The 19,108-nt window shown below is 44.1% G+C and overlaps 1 long non-coding RNA gene across 1 annotated transcript in view; it reads right to left on the reverse strand.

The window, feature by feature from the left end:
- Positions 1 to 1,584: 1,584 nt before the first annotated feature.
- Positions 1,585 to 19,108, reverse strand: part of LOC142317186 (uncharacterized) — a 34,845-nt gene continuing 17,321 nt past the window's right edge. The window contains exons 2-3 of the long non-coding RNA XR_012754677.1: positions 14,417 to 14,678; positions 1,585 to 2,596 (exon numbers count right to left, since the gene is read on the reverse strand). This is a non-coding gene — a long non-coding RNA (uncharacterized LOC142317186). The remainder of the gene's footprint in view (positions 2,597 to 14,416; positions 14,679 to 19,108) is intronic.

The following is a 19,108-nucleotide window of genomic DNA, read 5'->3' on the forward strand; positions in this document are numbered from 1 at the left end:
TACCTTCTGAGCAACACATTGTGTCTAAACCACATGTTTGGTATTGTTCTAGTGAGGAGAGCCCGCTTAATTTATGGGGTAAAAAAAAGCACCTCTAGAAACTGAGCTGTAACAATTGTTCAGTAAACATGCAACATTACAAGCATGTGAACGGCAGCATCAAGACTGTTATTAAGCACTTGCAATTTATTCATTTATAGTCAGGGTATTTTTCATACAATTTTTCTCTTTGTTTTTTTTCTAGTCTTGAGGCTGCCATTTACATGCTTGTAATGTTGCATGTTTACTGAACAATTGTTACAGCTCAGTTTCTTTAGGCGTTTTTTGTTTGTTTTCCTGCCGCTTGCACCTCAAGAACATCTCTAGAATCCGCCCCTTTCTCACTATGGAAACGACAAAAACCCTCACTGTGGCCCTGATCCACTCTCGCCTTGACTACTGTAACTCTCTATTAATTGGTCTCCCCCTAACTAGACTCTCTCCTCTACAGTCCATCCTTAATGCAGCAGCCAGGGTCACATATCTGGCTAACAGCTACTCGGATGCCTCTGCTCTCTGCCAGTCATTGCACTGCCTGCCCATATATCACAGGATCCAATTCAAACTGCTTGTTCTCACCCACAAAGCTCTCCACAGTGCGGCACCCCCCTACATCTCCAACCTCCTCTCTGTCTATCACCCCACCCGTTCTCTACGCTCTGCAAGCGACTTTCGACTAACATCCACACTAATTCGAAACTCCCACTCCCGGATCCAAGACTTCTTCCAAGCTGCACCAACCCTCTGGAACGCTCTACCCCAAGAAGTTAGGACAAATCACAACTTACTCAGCTTCAGACGCACCCTAAAGACGCATCTTTTTAGGGCAGCCTATCACACTCCCTAATCAGATTCGATTCACATAGTCCCTCTACAACTTCTCACAACATAACTCCACATCAAACTCCATAGCACCCAAAGGCATCTCAAGGCTCGGGCCCACTGGTCGAGGAAACCACTATCTAGCCCCCATTTCCGTGAGATGGCTGGATTGTCATTGTAAATAAGCACTTGTACCTTGCCCCTCCCCCCATCTCAGTGTAGATTGTAAGCTCTCACGAGTAGGGTTGTGTTTTTTCTTTTTTTTTCCTCTAAATATTGTATTTCTATAACTGTTATTTGTTTGTATATGATCATCCTGAATTGTAAAGCGCTGCGGAATATGTTGGCGCTATAGAAATAAAGATTATTATATTATTATTTAGTGCAAGATGGGGGTGCATCCCTATTTATACTGAGACTGGGCAATCAATTTGCTTCCCACTTTGCTGTGTATTTAATCTGGGACCCAGCTGACCACTTGTTACCATTCACATTGGAGTTTTGACATGACACAAGTCAGGTATATAAAATGTTTTTAACTTTAGTTGGTTAGGGACTGTCCCAGATGGATACACCGTGACGAGGTGGGACAGCTTCTTACCTTTTTGCAAAAATGTATATACTAAGTACCCTGTTATTAAGCACTTGCAATTTATTTATTTATAGTCAGGGTATTTTTCATACAATTTTTCTCTTTGTTTTTTTTTTTTTAATTTATGGGGTGCAGATTTTCAGAAGCACAAGCTGGGCACAATGTACAGAATATACAATGTACTGGGCACAACAAAGGCTTATTTGCAGTTTTTAATTCTGCAACATGCCATCTGTTTGACTCCTTGGGTGTTTTCGAGAGACTAAATCGTCACTACATCCATAGGTGAATTTCCAGAGGGGTGTTATTTCCAAAATTTGGTCTCTTGAGGGGGTTTCTGTTGTTCTGGCACTTAGGGGCTCTGCAATTGGAGTCCGCAAACTATTGGAATATCTGTGCTTCAAAAATCAAAATGGCACTCGTTCCCTCCTGAGCATTGCAGTGCAGCCAAACAGTACTGTACAATCACATGTGGGGTATTGCCATGGACATGAGAAACTATAAAACACATTAAGGGGACATTTTTTTTTACATATTCCCCTTATGAAAATTGGAAATCTGGGGTTAAAACAACATTTTAGGGGTAAAACTGTAATTATTTTTTTTCACCGCCCAATATTATAAAATCTTGTGACACACCAGTAGTGTGAATATACTAATTGCCCCCCTGCATCAGTTCATTGTGAGGTGCAGTTTGTAAAATGGGGTCACTTGTAGGGAATTTCTGCTGTTCTGGCATCTCAGACCCGCTAATCATTCCAACAAAATCTGAACTCAAATGTGGCGCCTCTTCCCGTCTTCACTTTGCACTGTGCCTCAAAAGTAGTTTTCGACCAAATATGTGGTATTGGTGTACTCAGGAGAAAGTGCACAACAGATTTTATGGTCAATTATCTCCTGTTATCCTAGTGAAAATGAAAAATTTTGGGTTCACTCTATGACTAAGGGTATCTGCATACACCGGAATCGCATCAGATTATGTTTTTCTGACGATTTTATCATGTAATAAAGAAGATTTTATTTTATCCTATTATCCGGATTGGATGTGCTGTTTAGTCCTTCCATTTTTGTCTCTCCTGAAGGTTCCAGTGGACATTGTTGGGGGTCATAGTCCAGAAGTGGAGCACCACGACCAGGTGTTTCCTGCAAGATAAAAAAAATTATCAGTAGAATTATCCAAGGGCCAACGACCACCTGTGGAGTGCTAGAGAAAAAAGACCTGAAATCAGCAGGTACAATTGTTTCAAAGAAAACAATAAGTAATGCATTCAACCTCCATGGCCATATTGTATGTATGCTCAACACGCAAGACTCCTTTGATGAAAGAAAAAAAAAAAAGCATGTTTAAAGTTTGCTGAACAACATTTTAGACAAGCTTGTGAAATACTGGGAGAATAGTCAGGTCACATTAGACCAAAATTGAACTCTGCGAATGCCATAATAGACACTATTTTTGGCACTGCATATCACCCCCAAAACAGCATACCAACAGTAAAGTTTGGAAGTAGGAATATCATGGTGTTTTTCAGCATACTACACTGGCAAACTTCATATAATTGACGGAGGAAGAATGGACGAATGTATTTAGACATTCATGATAAAAACCTGCTGCCATCTACCAGCATAATGAAGATGAAACGAAGTAGAACATTTAAGCAAGAGAATTTTCACAACTCATAGGCTAGCTTTGAGGCTGAGTAGTCAAGAGGCCTAGGGTCAGATACCATGAGGGCTAGCAATAAGGAAAGGGGTGAGACAAAAGGCGTAGTCAGAACATGGTCCAAGGTCAAAATTTCAAAAAGATAGAGGATCAAGACAAAGGAGCAAGGCAAATGGATAGTCAGAAGCAAAGTCCAGGGTTAGCTAAGCAATAGACAGCTCACAGGAACAAGTGACACTCAGATACCACAAAGCTAAAACTATGACTGGCAGTAATTTAAGATATAGAAGCAGCTAAATAGCCGGGTAATTACTCCAATCGGCAGACACATGGAGGAAATCTCGAATGCTACAGCCCTGACTGGATGGCTGATCTGTCTATCACTATACTGACAGCTCACTATGCCCTGGCTTTGATTTGACAGCTAAACGGTCACTCACTGCATCCTGACACACCTGTAGGAGGAATTGTAACAGTACCCCCTATTCGAAGGGGGGCCCACCAGACCCCCAGGTTTTTCAGAAAACCTACAATGGAAGGAGCTGACCAGACGAACAGTCTTTATGGAACAAGTTGGCGCCCAGAATCCTCGGGTCAATAATCCTTTCTTTTCTTTTCAATATTCTTTTTATTATAGTGAAAAATAGCATATGAAACACAATGCACACCTTCCAAGTATTGTTCGGAGCAAAAAATTGATATATCGTAACATAAAACAATGAATAAATGTGAGAAAATATAAAGGCATTCGAATCCTGGAGGGAAGGATTTAGATCCAAAGTTCGGCCCACAGTTCTGGATAATTTTTCTTCCCTTGTCGGAAGTACCTCAGTTAGGTGTGTTTACCATTGCAGTCCATGTGAAATCAACAATAAACTTTTGTGAATAATTAACATTAGTGAAATGAACATATGTAAAACATGTCAATAGTAGGATGGGGGGTGTAAAGAAAGGTAAGGATGGTGGTAAGAAGATAGTGAGAGACAGGAGGTGTGAGTGGGGATTAATCTAGATGAGAAATATATCATGGCTGGCTCAGGGGAGGGGGGTGGGAGCAGGTCAAGACGCCACCAATTCAAAGTACTCGGAGGATTCTCGGAACTTCAACCAGGGGGCCCAGATGAGTCTAAATTTATCTTGAGAGTGATAAGCTAAAGCTGCCAGCTCTTCAATATGATATAACTGGTCGATTTTGAGCATCCAAGTTTGGATAGTAGGTATACTTGTCGAGCGCCAAAGGGGGGGGTGAGCAGTTTGGCCGCCGCTAGTAGAAATAGGAGGAGAGTTTTGTTCGGAGTGTTTTGTGGGTTACTGACAAAGTTCAGGAAGATTAGGCTGGGTTGGGGGTTAAAGGACAGTTTACAGATCCACTTGGTGTAGGTATTCACATTTTTCCAGAAGGGCTGCAACTGGTCGCACTGCCACCAAATGTGGAAGTATGTACCTCGCTCTCTATTGCACCTCCAACATGACTCTGAAGAGGAAGGGAACCATGTGCTAATTTGAGAAGGTGATACATACCATCTGGTAACTAATTTGTATGAGTTTTCCTGTACCTTCACGCAATATGATGGGCCTAAGTTATATATTTGGATCAAATCTCCTTCTGTAAAATTGCTGCCTAGATCTTTTTCCCATAATGATATGAATGCCCGTTTCTGCAGTAGCTTATTTAAGACCAGTATTTGATATAATTTAGACAGGACTTTCTGAGGGCATTTTGTTTGCGTAATCATAGATTCAAAAGTGGAAAGGTCCCTTCAGGGCAGCCCATTTGGTAAGTGATCCCGTACCGCTAACTTTAGTCTTTCATATTGAAGGAAGTTGAGTGAGTTTGGGGCTATGATCTTATTAAGCTGAGTCAGGAGTGTTAATGTTCCATCCTCTAACACTAGTTCCACTGGCGTAGTGAGTGTATGAAGCTGATCAGGAGTGCGTGATTGTGTGCTATCTGAGTACAGCCTCGGCAAATCCATTATTCGGATTATGGGGAAGGTGGGGGAATAAGATAATCTGCATGTTTTGTCCAAGTTTGAAGCGCGTTCTTAAAGATTAAATTACCCGTCGTCGGGTCTCGAAGAAAATGTTTTGCCGAGTGAAGGATGGGTCTGAAGTTCATCGGACTGAGGAGTCTGCGATCAAGGTCCAAAGTTTGTTTGGAGATTTGCGAGTCCAATCTATTATCATTGATAGTATTGCTGCTGTGTGATATTTTTGTGGGTCTGGTGCCCCCATTCCTCCTTTGGACCTAGGTAGTACTAGGGTATTATAATTCAACCTCGGGCACCTACCCTTCCAAATATAGTTGATAAAGAGGGTTCTAGCTTTATGGAAAAAGGTCTGTGGTACCTGAATTGGTAACATCTGTGATACATAAAAAGCTTTGTGTTACCAAAATTTAGTTAATAGATTTTTACGTCCCATCCATGAGACAAATGGGGCTGACCATGAGGCTATTACTTTTAAAGAAGATTTTAATAACGGGAAAAAGTTTAAAGAGACTAAAGAAGGCCAATGTGAGCATATCTTTATTCCCAGGTAGGTAATAAACTTGGAGGGCCACTTAAAGGGGTATTTATTTTTTAGGGTATCCATTGTTGCTTGAGGGAGCTGTATACCCAAAGCCTCCGATTTGTCCAAATTAATTTTGAAATTTGACAGTGAGCCAAAATGTTTGAAGATATCCAAGATAGCCGGAAATTCTTTGAGGGGTTCCGTCAACAGGAGAAGAAGGTCGTCGGCGAAGGCTGCCGCTTTATGTATAGTTCCAGCTATGGAAGCCCCTTTTATGTCCGGATGCTGTCTGATTCGTTGAATGAGGGTCTCCATCACTAAGATGAACAGAGATGGAGAAAGCAGGCAGCCCTGCCGAGTTCCATTGTTAATGTTGAATGGGCTAGAAAGATCCCCATTTATCCTAATACGCGCTGTCGGGTGTGTATACATCTGAAAAATTGCCTCTATGAATGGGGTAGGAAAGGCGAAGCGCCGTAGTGTTTCTCTCATGAATATCCAATCGATCCTGTCAAAAGCCTTTTCCGCATCAGTGCCTAATAGCACTAAGGGTCTGCGGTGAATAAGGGCATGCTGCATTAGATGGAGTATGTGTATGGAGTTATCTCGTCCCTCTCTTCCCTTCACAAAACCCACTTGTTCGGGCGAGATAAGTGTAGGTAGAATGGTACTTAAACGGTGTGCCACAAGGCTCACAAATAATTTCAAATCATTATTCAACAGTGAAATCGGTCTGTAGTTGCTACAGATTTCAGGGTCTTTTCCTTCCTTATGTATGAGGGTAATATGTGCTTCTAATGATTGTTTTGGAAAAGGGGAGCCCTGTAGCACAGCATTAAAGAGGTGAAGGAGATGAGGGAGTAGAGTTTCTTTAAAGGTCTTGTAATAAGAGATCGGGAGGCCATCTGGGCCAGGGCTTTTCCCTGTGGGGCACTTTGACAGGATCGACTGGAGCTCCTCAATAGAAAATGGCCTGTTCAGGTTTGTTATGTGGGTTGTGTTGAGCGTTGGAAGACGTAGTTCTGACAGAAAAGAGATTATGTCCCATTGTCTTTTATCTGCTTGTTCTGGTGTCTCATGCTCTCGAATGTGATACAAGGAGGAGAAATATTTGCTAAAGGCATCAGCAATAACTTCAGTGTCTGCAAGTTTTTTGTTATTTGAATCTTTTAAAGAATAAATGTACGTACGTGCTTTCCTTTTTTTGATCAGGGAAACCATAAGCTTAGATACTTTGTCTCCATGTACAAAGAGGCGATTCCTCCAGTTCATGTAGAACTTTGCAGACTGTTTGTTTAAGATATCTCTGAGCCTTTGTCTTAATTGTGTTAAGGGACTGAGGAAGTTTGGTGACTGAGAGGTTTTATGTTGCAGTTCCATTTTTTGTATCTCGGAATACAATGATGCCACCTCATCTTTTCTGGATTTATTTAAGAACGAGGATATGGAGATAAACTCTTCGCGTATTACTGCCTTGTGCGCTTCCCACACTGTAGGAAAAGGGACTGTATCTTGAGTGTTAATATCAAAGTAATTTTTCAGGGCTTTCGTAACACGTGTCTTATACTGAGATTGAGAAAAGAGAGATTCATTTAATCTCCATGTCCTGTTCCGGACCCTCTCCCCAAGTGTGATTCCCAGTGTTAAGATAGAATGGTCCGAGTGGACGCTAGTAATAAGTTTGGCATGTTGTATCATGGAAAGAGCTAAGAAAGGAACAAATATGTAGTCAATTCGGCCATATAAATTTTGTGCAGGTGCGTAATGAGAGTAATCTCTTTCTGTTGGGTGGAGGTGTCTCCAGGCATCGACCAGTTGGGCCGAATGCAAGGATTTATGTATACGCATCAGCGCCTTTTTAGGAATAGAGGATCTGCTTGTGGAGGAATCAAGTTCCTGATTAAGGGCCACATTTATATCACCTCCCAGAATGAACGTACCCTCAATAGAATGTTTAGCTTCCTTAAAAACCTTCGATATCCAGACATCCTGCTTAGTGTTCGGGGCGTAGATATTTCCTATTGTTACTAGTGTATGTGCTATTTTCCCTTTGATAAATACAAACTCGGCCCATATTATCTGAAAAGGTATCCAGCAATTGAAAGGGTGTGTGTTTTGAGAAGGCAATGGCTACTCCCCTGGCTTTTTTTGTAGTTGAGTATGAGTGGAACCATGTGTTGTAAAATGCTTTATCAAAGTTCGGTGACTTCTCTAGCATTAAGTGCGTTTCTTGTAGCAGAAGTATGTCTATCTTTTCTTTTTTAAGGTGGGCTAGAATTTGTGAGCGCTTGACGGGAGAGTTAAGGCCTCTTACATTGTAAGAGGCGAGTGTCAGCAGGTTGTGTTGTTTAGCCATAGTTAAACTGTGTGGATGCCCAGCTCAACCCACTCCCACCTTGGATCTCGAGCCAATGTAAAAGTGATACACAGAGAAAGGCAAAAGAGAGAGTATTAAGAGAAGGGGTATAGAGGGGGGAAGGTGTGACATAGAAGGAGAGGAGAATGGTGTGGATATCAGTCTTGTCCTTGTGAACCGTAACCATGGGGGATTTCTTGGGGTTCATTCAAATAGGCGGACGATTTTGGTCTGCCAGGGAGAACCCAATAATTAATTATAACAATATATGCAGAAGTTCAACCTAAATGAAAAACATTTTTAAATCTGTAGGATGATAAGAGGGAGAGAACAAGAGACAACAGGTCAAATATTCAAATGTGTCAGAGGTATACTCATCACATATGCAGTCCTTATTCTGATGGAACAGGCGTCTTCTATCAAACACCCTCGTGTCTGGTTTCGGATAGAGGTGGCCTGGTAGGTCTTCGTCTGGGGCGTTGACTTTTCGGATATTCCACGATTTCCCATGGCTGCTGCGTGGGGAGTGGTGGAAGATGTAGAGCAGGTTGGAGGAGATTCAGATCTGGAGTAGATCCTGGTGGGATGTCCAGTTCCGCACAAAGGTTGGAGAAGTCCTTGGGAGATCTTGCAGTGAACTTCTTCCCCTTGGCTGAGACCAAAATACCGAAGGGGAATAGCCAACGGAATTGTTGTTTCCTCAGTTCGTCCATGAGAGGTTTAAGGAGGCGCCTCTTGGCTAATGTAGAAGGGGCTATGTCTTGGAAGATTGCAATGTTAGATCCTTCATGTTGGATGTTAGGGTCTGATCTGGCTTTTTGGAAGATTTTGTCCTTAAGGCGGAAATCTAGAATTCGGCAGAAAACATCTCTGGGAGGGTCGTTGGGTTTGGGTTTTGGGCGTAGTGCTCTGTGTGCCCTCTCTATGATTAACTGGTGTTTTTCTTCAGCATCCAAATAGTTTGAGAAGAGGGCAGTTAGTGTTTTAGAGATGTCCTCCGCGATTACCATTTCCGGAAGACCCCTGTATCCGGAGATTGTTGCGTCTGTTCCAGTTTTCCAGGTCTTCCATTGCGGCATATATTTTATAAATGTGATCATCATGTACATGAAGGTTGGCTTCCAGCTCTTGGGCATGGGATATGATGTCCGTCTGAGACTGCTCCAGCTCCTCCACTCTGTGACCCAGTTGGTGAATGTCTCTTTTAATGTCAGATAGATCTTTTGCCAGAGGTGCTAAGGCTGTTTTGAGTATTCTGGTAATAAATGCCCTGGAGATTGGCTTGTCTGGGCTATCAAGCAGTTCTGCTTCTGTGTCAGAGACATCTGAATTGTGGTTAGGTGTATGTTATCCTCCTTTACTCTGCTCTGTTTGTTGTTTATTTTTCTGTTGCTTGTTAACGAATTTGTCCATCTCTTTCTTGTGGGGTTTGGATGCGTGATATACCTCTGTTGATGCAGATTTCTGGCCAAACTTAACCATGTTTTATCCTGTTCCTCTGTAGGTTGAGCTGGGGTTCTCCCAGGTAGCAGAGAGATTGATTTATTGCATTCCTCTAAGACCCAGTACCTGCTAGTCCGTTTAAGTTAGGTGCTTGGTTCTGGTGTATGTATGAACCTGGTGTCCCAGGGGGTATGTTCAGTGACCAGGCTTCCTGAGACAAGCAGTAAAGAGATCTATGTAAGGGGATATCTTCTTCTTATGATCTACTTGCTAGGATGTAGGTCGTTTCCCCTTCACAATATAATCAGGTGTGTCCCCTTTAAGGGGTACTTCACACACAGCGAGATCGCTGCTGAGTCATGTTTTTTGTGACCTCATTAGCGATCTCGCTGTGTGTGACACTGAGCAGCGATCTGGCCCCTGCTGTGAGATCGCTGCTCGTTACACACAGCCCTGGTTCGTTTTTTTGTTGCTCTCCCGCTGATAAGCACACATCGCTGTGTGTGACAGCGAGAGAGCAACAAACCTGAATGCGTAGGGAGCAGGAGCCGGCGTCTGACAGCCTGCGGTAAGCTGTAACTAAGGTAAACATCGGGTAACCAAGGTGGTTACCCGATATTTACCTTCGTTACCAGCCTCCGCAGCTCTCACGCTGCCAGTGCCGGCTCCTGCTCCCTGCACACGCTAAGTTAAGCGGTGTGAGCTGGTAACTAAGGTAAACATCGGGTAACCATACCCGATGTTTACCTTAGTTACCAGTGTCCGCAGCTTCCAGACGCCGGCTCCGTGCAAGCGCAGCGTCGCTTGCACGTCGCTGCTGGCTGGGGGCTGGTCACTGGTGAGATCTGCCTGTTTGACAGCTCACCAGCGACCATGTAGCGATGCAGCAGCGATCCTGACCAGGTCAGATCGCTGGTCGGATCGCTGCTGCATCGCTAAAGTGTGAAGGTACCCTAAAGGTCCAGTCACACTAAGCAACTTACCAGCGATCCCAACAACGATAGGGATCGCTGGTAAGTTGCTAGGAGGTTGCTGGTGAGATGTCACACTGCGACGCTCCAGCGATCCCACCAGCAACCTGACCTGGCAGGGATCGCTGGAGCGTGGCTACACGAGTTGCTGGTGAGCTCACCAGCAACCAGTGACCAGCCACATGTGCAGAGAGCAGGGAGCAGCGCACACTGTGCGCTGCTCCCTGCTCTCCTAGTACAGCACACATTGGGTTAATTACCTGATGTGTGCTGCAGCTACATGTGCACAGAGCAGGGAGCAGCGCACAATGCTTAGCGCTGGCTCCCTGCTCTCCTGGCTACAGCACACATCGGGTTAATTAACCCGATGTGTCCTGCAGCTACACGTGCACAGAGCAGGAGCCGGCACTGACAGTGAGAGCGGCTGAGGCTGGTATCAAAGGTAAATATCGGGTAACCAAGGACAGGGCTTCTTGGTTACCCGATGTTTACATTGGTTACCAGCCTCCGCAGAAGCCGGCTCCTGCTGCCTGCAATTAGTTGTTGCTGTCTCGCTGTCACACACAGCGATCTGTGCTTCACAGCAGGACAGCAACAACTAAAAAATGGCCCAGGACATTCAGCAACAACCAACGACCTCACAGCAGGGGCCAGGTTGTTGCTGGATGTCACACACAGCAACATCGCTAGCAACGTCACAAAAGTTGTTCGTTACCAGCGATGTTGCTAGCGATGTTGCTTAGTGTGACGGGGCCTTTAGAGTCACTGAGTACTGGACCTTATCTGGTTAATATTTGTTTAAGCTGCTGCCAGGAGGAGAAGGGGGGGAGGTGTATTCCTGTATATCTGCTCCTCAGTGTCCCAAACAAGCTGTTCAGGACAGCGTTTCCCTGCCTCTAGTCACCAGGTGATAAGGCCCTGTGTGCTATGGCCTCAGCAGCCGCTCTCATTAGCAGAAATCCCTGAGACAATGACTCCTGGGCAGTTCAGGGAGATGAGAGGGGTCAGGAGAGTGCTCTGTTTACCTCTGAGGGAGGGAGGAGGTTTGCTGGGAGCTATTCTGTGTCTGGGCAAAGCTTTCCTCCAGGCCGAGGCTTCCTCATGTGGACTAGGCCACAACTTCTCCTCCCCACAGATAACCCCAGGGCTTGCTGCACAGAGGGTCCCTCAATGCTGGGGTCACCAGACGACAGGTCCCACCGCTGGGTAAGCTTTAAAAGACTCGATGCCTTCGGATTTTTTCACTTTTTAGCAGAGCTCTCCAGCCTCACGTCTGCTCCTTGCTCCAGTCAGGCCACGCCCCCCTCAATAATCCTTTCAATGAATGAGATATTGGAAAGAATTCTGGACCCTATGAGAATTCACGATCCTCGTACTCAAACCTCCATCGACAGAAAGGGGAGGCAGAAAAGAGATAGCCAACACTGATGGGATAAACGTTTTCAACAGGTATTTATGGAATACATTTGGGATGCAAAGAGTTCGAGGCAATCTTAATCTAAAGGCTATACAACCTCCAGAATTTCATATGGACCAAATACATTTAGGACCCAACTTCGCTGATGGAATTTTTAGCTTAATATTTTTGGATGATAAACATACCATATTACCTACATTGAAGATAGAACCCGCCGAACATTTCCTATTGGCCTTCCATTTTTGGTGGCACTGAGCTATTCCAATATTCTTCTGGACCTCCCACCAGACATCCAAGTTTCTGTATGGCAACCTCTACTCAAGGACACCTAGAACTCATCCTTGAGAAGTCACCAAAATGAGAATGAAAACCATAATTGCAAAAAAAGGTTCCAGTGGACTGATTGACCTGTTTACTGCAAACTCCACAACACCTAAATATGAGAATCAGTAATCCTGCAGTCACACAGTGATTACCGGGGTACCGGTAGCGCCACAACACACAGGGTATACCCAGAACACGATACAATTTTGGGCCCTGGTGCTAGGGAAAGGGGAGTCGGGTCACCTCCTCAATGAGGCTGATCCCTGCATTCCTTAATGACTCTATACATTTAATTCCATCTTATCCCCTACATATTTTACAGACAGTTCATCTAACCAAACTAAACTAAGACTTGGCTAAAAGTGAAGGGCTTTTATAAATGCGGAGCTGCAGGTTGCAAATCGTGTCATTTTTCCCAAGTAAATAGCACTTTCAGTTCAACACATAATAGACGGGAATTTACTATCAATAATTCCATTAATTGTAACTGCATTATACCTGATAGAATACACTCTTTGTCACATCCAATATGTAGGCTGCACAAGTAGAACACTGAAAACTCGCATAAGGAGACATCTTTTTGATTCGGTAAATCCTCAATCCACCTCTCCATCGGCAGTTTGAAAACACTTTGCCAAGGAACATAAAGGTAATCTGACCGGCTTTAAATTTATTGGCATTGAGAAAGTGTCCCAGCCAGTCCGTGGAAGAACTCATAGATGAAAACTGCTTAACAGGGAATCCAATTGGATTTTCACCTTGGAAAGCAGTTTCCCTAGTGGCTTAAATATCAGACAAGATTTGATTCTGCAATATTAAATTATATGTCCACTTATATGTATTACATTGTTGTATTTGAATAACTACTTATATAACATTTATTGAGACGGAATATTTTAGTTTCTATATAATTACATTTAATTAAGAAATCAGGGCACTTAGTATGGATGGGTTACTCCCTGTTTTAACAATTAGATCAATGATGATGTCATGTCCTGTGCTACATATGTGGCATCATACAAACTGGATATTCAGACCATGCTGAAGGCTTTTTAGCTGAAACGAGTAGTCTGCTAACCAATTGACAATATGTTTTGCCCGACACTGCTTGTCCTTACATATTCTGGATAATCAACAAACGTTATATTTTAATTTTGGAATCTTGTTTAATTCATGGAAATTGAGGCAAGGACAGAAGCCACCATCTTGCTTTTTAATAAAGAAAAACCCATTAGCTACAGGTGAAGAGGAAGGTCGAATATGATCCTTCTATAAGCTTTAACAGATTATTTTATGGCAGTACATTCAAGACCTGATAAATTATACAGGCAAGCTTTAGATAATTTGGCATTAGAGATAAGACTAATAGCGTAGTTATAAGAACGAAAGAAAGGTAATATTCTCTGCCTCTTTCTCAAAGAACACATCTCCAAAGTCTTTCAGGTACCCGCCAGATCCTACAGAGTAGCGGAGAAAACCTGTACAGAACTAAGACATCTCTTAAGACAGCTTGGTCACCACTTAAAGGGAATTTGTGAGCAGGTTTTTGCTATGTAATCTGAGGACAGCATGCTGTAGGGTTTAAAAACAAAAGTCAACTATGGCTCTCTTATCAGACTTCGTGCTGTTGTTTAAACTAAAGCATTTATCAGTTGGTGATTATTATTGCTATGACTAGTTGGCTTGTGCCATGTTGTCTGACACCCCCCCTCCTATGATTAACACCTCACTGTCAATGTGCAATCTGTATAGAAAGCCTGTTGTAGGCGGGAACAGCCCCTGGGCTCAGCTACATGACTAAACCTAAAAATGCACATTATGTGAGAACAGCTGCACTCAGTAATCCAAGTGATAGATCGTTGGATTGAGAATTTCCTTGCTTACATCATGCTGCTCTGAGATGAGGTAGCAAAAACCTGCTGACAGATTCCGTTTAACAATATCCTTCAGACACCAATCAATGACAGGATTGTGAATATGCAACCATTGAATTCCCAATACCAATCCCATGTGTAAGTTATCAAAAACATAGGAAGAGATGTACTCAAAGTAAAGTGTTCCCATTTTAAGAGTGAATTCTACCGTTAACAGCTAGACAAGATTCTAGTGCAATGGCATCCTGTCAATGGCAACCATTTGTATGGGTCCTTCCAATCTAACTGTCCCTTATCCTAATCTCAGAACCAGTCTTGAATCAATGAAAGTGAATGCTGATATTTGCTGATCTTGTAAAAATAGCTCCAGTCACCAGTACTTAATCTTAAGAGTAAAATATTACCTGGAAGTTTGTGTAACCTTGACAATCACACAGATGTAGGAATTTCCCGACTGCTTGCTTGATTGAGGGGTGTATCAGATGGTCCTTGAGAACATGCCCAGAGCAACCACAGTTAAGGCACAGTCCGAGATCACATTGACGTCGCCTTTCAACAGTTCGAATGGTGGCAGCTGGAACTTCCATTGGTTGTGCCTCAGGTAAGTAGACCAATTTGGGAAAAAAAGCTGAAATTCCCTGACGATCATCGTGCCTTTCCCGAATCCTGCAATCCAACCAAATGGCTTCAGTCATGGCCTCCTCCAAGGAACAGAGTGGAGTATGCAAAGCCAGAGGTCATCTTTGCCTCGGCAATTTAGATTGTCAGTTTAGTCAGAGATTAAAGGTGGCTTTACATGCTACGACATCGCTAAAGCAATCTCGTTGGGGGTCACGGAATTTGTGGCGCACATCCGGCCGCTTTAGCGATGTCGTTGCGTGTGACACCTATTAGCGATTTTGAATTGTTGCAAAAACGTTCAAAATCGCTAATCGGTGACATGCCCCCCTCTTCCCAAATATCGTTGTAGCTGCAGTAACGATGTTGTTCCTCGTTTCTGCGGCAGCACACATCGCTACGTGTGGCACCGCAGGAATGAGGAACCTCACCTTACCTGCATCCCGCCAGCAATGAGGAAGGAAGGAGGTGGGCGGGATGTTCGTCCCGCTCATCTCCGCCCCTCCACTTTCATTGGGCGGCCGCTTAGTGACGTCGCTGTGACGCTGAACGAACCGCCCCCTTAGAAAGGAAGCGGTTCGCCGGTCACTGCGACGTCGCAGAGCAGGTATGTGCGTATGACGCTGCCGTAGCGATAATGTTCGCTACGGCAGCGATTACCCCATATCGGCAGTACGATGGGGGCGGGAGCTATCATGCTCGACATCGCTAGCATCGTCTGGCAATGTCGCAGCATGTAAATCGGCCTTAACTCTAAAGCGTCAAAAAAGCGTCAGCAGATAGTCGTTCTGGGGCTTGTGGGGGCAAAGAAAATCCCTAAGGGGTACTTTACACGCTGCGACATCACTACCGAAATATCGTGGGGTCACGTCGTTAGTGACGCACATCCGGCGCCGGTAGCGACATCGCAGCATGTAACACTAATGAGCGACGATCAACGATCGCAAAATCGTTCCAAAACGGTAATTGTTGACACGTCGTTCATTTCCTTTATATCGCTGCAGCCACCGGTACGATGTTGTTAGTTGTTCCTGCGGCAACACACATCGCTATGTGTGACACCGCAGGAACAACGAACATATCATTACCTGCGTCCACCGGCAATGCGGAAGGAAGGAGGTGGGCGGGATGTTACGTCCCGCTCATCTCTGCCCCTCCGCTTCTATTGGCCGGCTGCTTAGTGTCGTCGCAGTGACGTCGCTATGATGCCGAACGCACCTCCCCCTTGAGGGAGGGATTGTTCGGCGGTCACAGCGACGTCGCTGACCAGGTATGTGCGTGTCACGCTGCCGTAGCAATAATGTTAAGGCAGCGAGCACCAGATGTCGCACGAGCGACGGGGCGGGAGCTATCTCGCTCGACATCGCTAGCAATCGCTAGCGATGTCGCAGCATGTAAAGTACCCCTTAGTCTGAGGACCCCCTCGCAGTAGGGACATGATTATTTCCACTCGCTTATGCTATGTGTTAGAACAGCGACTAAATGAGACACACCTAATGAATATGTATTATACACAACACAAGTCTTCTGTTATTATTTTACTCACTACAAAAACACAGTAACAATACAATACTCGCATAATTACAGCCCACCTAATAGTCACTATCCCTATAAGGACTTAGGGGAGGTTAAGGTTTGCTTCATATGGGTTAATAACTTAGTTCAGTATGCAGTGTTCTCATAGGTAATGAAAGGATCTCAGTATAAAGGAGGTTAGGATTAATAAAGAGGTCTAGGGTTTGGTATAGCAGGAGGATGCAGGGGGAAAGAGTGAATACACTTAGCCCATTGTGCTCATTGCCCTCACCTGGTGGCTCGCTGATAAAAAAAAAAAAGTGTGTATGTGGGCTCTTGGCTTATAGGTCCACAGAAACGGGGGCATGTGTTAAGATTCATTCCCCCTATCCCTGCTGAGGGCTATGATGTATCTTTGTATTTTTCCCCACTCACTGACCAAGATTATATGAATAGGATCTATACTGGTGGAAGGGAAAAAATGTTGGGCTAATCAAAATGTAATGCTAGTCACTACTCATGGCCTAACTGGATAACCATGAGGTTGGATAGTCAACAGTACTGTGGTCAGATACCGTGAGGGTTAGCAATGAACAAAGGAATGACACAAAGAAGTAATCAGGTCACGATCCAAGATCAAAATTCCAGGAACGTAGCGAATCAAGATAAAGGGGCTAGGCAAATGGATTGCCAGAAGCAATGTCCGAAGTCTGGTAAACAAAAGATGAGACTGAGCACAGGAACACAGACACCAGTGAGCTAACGCTATGACTGGCAGTAATGGAAGGCAAAGAGGCAAATAAATAGCAATATAATTACTCTAAACAGGAGACACATGGAGGAAACCTCATATGCCATGGCTCAAGGTTGGTCAGCTGAACTGTGCATTGAGATACATTGGTAAGAGGAATCATGACAACAATGATCCCAAACACACAGCCAGGGAAAATCCCAATTGGTTTCAGAGAAAGAAAATAAAGTTGTTAGCATGGTCCAGTGTAACTCCCGGCGATGTTGAGGTGAGCAATAGTATGAGTGGACCCACTGAACCACAGGGGAATCCAGGCTTACCCTAAAGTGGGAGAGGCTTAACTAAGCTCTCACCGAGGCAGATGTCTAGGACTGTGGTAGCTGACCCCAGGGCAGGGAACGCAGAGATAGACACAGGTGCATGCGGGTGCAGACTCTAGTGCCGGTGGGTGCATCTGGGATGGCTGAGGCAGACAGGACGGCAGGAGCAGACTGGTACAGTGGGCATGATAGGATCAGACAGGTATGGGAAGGTGGACACAGGTATAGGTAACGGGACAAGAGCACGGGACCTGCCAACTAGCTGGCAGACTGGTGAACTGACTAACTATAGACTCAGAAAAACGTCAGGGAAATGGTGTGCTGACCCTTTAAGAGCAGGGCAGGTGCATGCCCTGAGCACATTCCCGGGGGACCTGTGTTGCTTGCACAGGTCCCGGGTGGAGGAGTCAGCATAGGTGCAGATGGATAGTCGTGGGAGTGCGGGTGAGGAGGGAGCCAGCTGTGATGGTGAGTCTGCGTCCCTGCTGTGAAGATGCAGGGCGCTACAGGGATACCGGCTCTACACCCAGCTAATTACCTAACCTAACTCCAATAGAAATAGAAGGAGCCAACAGAACCTTCAGGATTTGAAGTGTTTGTGTGGAAGATTCGGACAAAATCACACCTGAGCAATGTCTGTGACTAGTTTCTCAATACAGAAGGCGTCCTGAAGCTATCATGACTAACAAAGAAGTATTAAATAAATTGCACTAATTGTGTTCAATACTTTTTCCTGTTTCATTTCTCATTAATACACATCACTAAATTTATTTATAGCTATGGTTTGATATCTTTGCCTGTGTGGATTGTATGAGTTGTTACTGACATCTGGTGAGAAATTCATATTAATAGCACCTTTTGAAACATATTTACTTAGAAAATAGTGACGTGTTCAATACATATTTTATCTGTTAAAAAGGAGCCAGCACGATCTGAAATTGGCATGCATCATATAAAAAGTGAAAATTCACAGATTTATTCCAACTGTACTATAATAAAAAAAAATGATATTTTTAGCAAATAATTGATCAATTTTTTGAGCCACCCCTGCCAACGTCACGGCAAATCTCAATAGGGGGGTCCTACTCTATATTCTTTATTTCATGTGCCATGGGGCCTCCTAGATAAAGTTAAAAGCAGAACCATAATGGAGCACACATACCTGTAACCTGTATATAGCCGCTTCCATGTTGCAAAAAAGGCAATTGTGGATAGAGACCAGCCCAGGTCCCAGCATGTGGAGCAAGCTCTACACATACCAGGACTATATCAGAACTGACCCTCCCAGTGCCAGACAGCAACCATTGATAAAGGCGGACCAGATCCAAGAATGGTGCTTAATTAGCATTGCCTGTGGAAAGGGGTGAGGTAACTGAATCTGAACAGCTACCAACAGGAGGAATACATTGCAAACCAAAATCAGGCGTGCATGGTATGGTGATGGTCAGTCACCAGAATTGTAGCATAACTACAGTCATAACAGAGAAAAAAAGGAGCCAGCACGATCTGAAATTGGCATGCATCATATAAAAAGTGAAAATTCACAGATTTATTCCAACTGTACTATTATAAAAAAAAGAGATTTTTTAGCAAATAATTGATCAATTTTTTGAGCCACCCCTGCCAACGTCAGTGGTTGCTGTCTGGCACTGGGAGGGTCAGTTCTGATATAGTCCTGGTATGTGTAGAGCTTGCTCCACATGCTGGGACCTGGGCTGGCCTCTATCCACAATTGCCTCTTTTGCAACATAGAAGCGGTTATATATACAGGTTACAGGTATGTGTGCTCCATTATGGTTCTGCTTGAAACTTTATCTAGGAGGCCGCATGGCACATGAAATACAGAATATAGAGTAGGACCCCCCCTATTGAGATTTGCCGTGACGTTGGCA

This window comes from Anomaloglossus baeobatrachus, chromosome 6 (assembly GCF_048569485.1).
Source record: "Anomaloglossus baeobatrachus isolate aAnoBae1 chromosome 6, aAnoBae1.hap1, whole genome shotgun sequence".
Taxonomy (NCBI): domain Eukaryota; kingdom Metazoa; phylum Chordata; class Amphibia; order Anura; family Aromobatidae; genus Anomaloglossus; species Anomaloglossus baeobatrachus.